The following is a 3,793-nucleotide window of genomic DNA, read 5'->3' on the forward strand; positions in this document are numbered from 1 at the left end:
GGAATATCATTTGTGGAGCAACTCGCCAGGCATTGCACTAGATACACTGTCTTTACACACGCACATGCACGCACTCACCACCACCCCACAGTAATCACGTGTCCTATGCAGTAGATGCTGGTGTTGCCCCCATTTCACAGAAAGGAAGCTGAGGCTTGGTGTGGATGAGCGATGCCAGAAACGTCCGCACAGGGTCGAGGTGGAGCCGGGTCTCAAACCCCAGAAGCCTGACCCCAGAACCCTAACTAACATTGATGCTGCTTCCTTCCAGTGTGGAGAAGTCGGGAAGAGGAGGTGGATGAGGTCCTGGGAAGGATGTCGGGGGAGCGCAATACAGTTTGTCTCAAGCCATGTCTGTCTGCTCAGTAGTGGTACCTAGGATGCAGCGTTGGAAGGGCTGTGAAGCCACCTCCGGGCTCCCAGGACAGCCCATTGTGATTGATTAGCAATGTCAGCCATGAGTGCAGGACAGGCAAGGGGCAGCATGCACGCTAAGTATTTTCCAGCCCTGGACCAGTCGAATACATATTCTGGATTCCTCCTTCCAGTCCGAATTTGGGCTGCGTGGATGAGAGTTCCTTCTCCAAAGACCTTCCGGGACCCTCTCCAGCCGCCCCAGAGTATCTGCTCCAGAGATCCTAACTCAAGTGCAGATAAAGTCAGAGACACAACCAGGTCAGCCCACTCCCCCCTACCCCCGACCCCTTGCATTTCTTCCCACCAGGCATTTCCTCCCAGGACCCCCGGAGCCCGAACTCATAAGAGAACTAAACCCACCTCTCCCCACCATGCCTGAAAATTGTCCACTAGTTAGAGTCATCTTTATTTTCTCCAACAAAAAGTCAGACACAGACAAGAGAAAACCTGATGACCTCAGACCGTATGGCTTGTCTCCAACCACCCGGAGGCCTCTCATGCTCAGAAACCCTCGCCGATTCCCCATGCGCCTGGCAGAAACTTCATCTGCCCTTAGAAAACCTGGCATGGTTTCCTCCTCGGTCTCTTACAGCAATGCCTGCTGGCAGGGTTGAGAGCCATGGCCAAACTTGCTGGTAAAGGTTCAGCAATTTTGACTACGCCACCTGTGTCAAGGAGAGCCGATAGAAGTGGCTGCTTCCTCTTTGCCACACAGAGCTCCCGGGCTTGGAGTTTTCTGGACGAAGCATCAATATGCACGCTGCCTTCATCCCTTTCTCCTCCACTCTGATGCTCACATTATGAAGAACGCTTTTGGCGCCTGGAAATGCATTCATCTGTGGCTGCCTTTTTATTTTTTATTTTTATTTTTTAAGGCAGCCTTTCAAATCATCTCTCTGGGTCTAATTATCTTTTATAGGGAGACTAATACTTCACCTCATTTCTCTTGGTTTTTCGGGTTTAGCAGCCATCTTCCTTCTCACTGTGACAATCAAGCCACATTACAGGGCACACGAGGATGGGGCTTTCACGGGGCCCTGGGGTGCTTTCCGTGATGGAGACGGAGAAAGAAATAGTTGGGTCCTTTCCAAGCTCTCCCAAAGCTTTAACTACCATCAGCATCAGATCGGAATGGCTGATTTGCTTTCTCTTTTCTCGACTCCTCCATTTTAAGAATGACTCTGCACGAACTAGAAAGCAAAGGTTGCTTTTCTTGCTTTGCTTCTGAGAGGCTGTTGGAACCAAGCTTTGGGTCCTGACTGCATCCCTTACTAACTGCATGAGTGCAAATGATGCGGCCTCCCTGGCCCCAGTGTGCTCGTCTGAAATACGGAATCAATAGCAGTAGCTCCCCGTCGGGTTGCTACAAGGGCGAATATTTGCACATAGAACATCGCTAGGATATGGCAAGCAGTATATAAGTGTTCGTTAAATAAAGTTAATATTCTGGTCAAAAATCTCTGCCCTAACATCTCTCCCTCTCGTCCCTACTAGCAACTGACTGTGTCTCAGAATGGTATGTGGTCAGTGAGGACAGGTGGACGCTGGAAAGACAGCCGCCATGGGCATTCCGATGGAGAGGAGAGTTCTTACTGTGTTGCAGCAAATGGACAAGGTCCTAGGAAATCCTCACATTTTCTTATTTTTCCCCATTTTTCTCCCCTACACAGTGTCTAAAAAGTTTTAACTAGTTGTCAATATTTTTCAAGGGGACTGTTTGAAATGGAATACAATGTGTGGCTTCTCTTGAAAACAATTAGATGGTCCACCCAGGTTGGGGGGGGCAGGCACTCTGTAGTTCTCCGTGGTCCCCTCTCTGCCTGCCCTGTCATTTGTCCCACCTGCCTGGCCCTGGTGCATATTCGAGGTCATCGCCCCCATCCTAGGTCCTGGGCGTGATTCTATAGGAGGGAGGCCCCCAAAGTTCAGACACATGCAGATGGATTCGAGCAAGTCACCTTCGGTGTCTGGCCTGAGTATCTGGCCAAATATCCCCTGGGGTCTGGGGCAAATCACCCCCTGTTGAGAACACACTGGTCTAACATCTATTGTTGGAGAAAGAAGGGTATTCGTGTCCTTTGATTTTGGGACTTTTAAAAGGAAACGCCGCTCCATCATTGGTGTATGGGTCCCCGGGGAGAAAATGAGGGTCACGAGTGTTTAAGGGACAGATGCTCAGATCACCCGTGCCACCCATTACCAGTGCACCGTGTTTGAGATCAGATGTACTGAATATTAAGTTGTCATGTCCTTGGCCAGATTTGGTACCAACAGATCGTTTAAGGAAGGTAATCCATGTGGACCACAGGGAGCCCTTAATTAGCCATGGACCAGCTTTGTCCATCGGACTGCAGCCCAGTGTTCCACAGTGACACCGTGTGGCAGTGAGCAGTAATGGCAGTAGCAGATGGTTGTGACTTCAGGCTCTCCCTGCTGAATACTTTTCTCCCTTGGAGTATATATGCCCTCAATTTTCTTGGCCAGTTCATGGAGGGTGAGGGTGAAACCCCTAAAATAGATATTGAACTTCCTGATAATCTTTCATGTTGAGGCTCTTCCCCATTTCGATTTTAAGTTAAAAAATAAAACAATATAGCCATATTTGCTCCCCACGTTTGTGATAAAGATCATGCCAGTCACTAGAGGTTTTGGACAAAATTGCAAGGTGCTACACGGTGTAGGAGAAAGAGCTGTCTCTTCTGGCAGTCAGGAACCCCAGCTCTGCCACTGATTGTTAGCTATGGGGTCTTGGAAGCATGACTTCACCTCTCAGGGTGTCAAGGTCTTGAGGGGTCCGTGATCTCTGAGGACATCTGCATCCACACCCTCTGCTCACAAGTGGAGCTTTACTGTAACTCTATGCGTCATTTATAGCTTCATGGTTTGGCCATTTATATTTCACTTCGCTTTGTCACCTTAAGGTCCCTTTTGCTCTTTGCACATTCCCAGGTATCTATCTACAAGCTCACGAAGACTTGGAAGAAACTTCCCTGTGATTGTCATGTTAGGAATGATTACTTCTAAATAAAATGAAGAAAGAAGAATGAGGCCAGGATCTTTGACGCCAACTGGTCAAATACCCAAAGATGTTTGTATAGCACAGAAAGATAGAGAGTGAACCCCAAATGCCAAAGATCATCTACAGTTCATTGCTACAAAGTGTGACAGCTGAATGTGGACCGAAGTTTGTTTTGAGTTTAAATTAGTCAACAACACATTAGGGATCACGTAACAGGGCACTTGAGCATTTCATTATTTCGTAAGACTTAGAACCATAAATTTTTACAGCCTGGAAGAGCAGCTTAAAGGTCATATAGAAAGGATGAAAGTGCATAAAACTGCATTTTTACTGCTTCACCCCATCTTACAGCCATGA

The sequence above is a fragment of the Rousettus aegyptiacus genome, unplaced genomic scaffold (assembly GCF_014176215.1).
Source record: "Rousettus aegyptiacus isolate mRouAeg1 unplaced genomic scaffold, mRouAeg1.p scaffold_m13_p_8, whole genome shotgun sequence".
Classification (NCBI taxonomy): domain Eukaryota; kingdom Metazoa; phylum Chordata; class Mammalia; order Chiroptera; family Pteropodidae; genus Rousettus; species Rousettus aegyptiacus.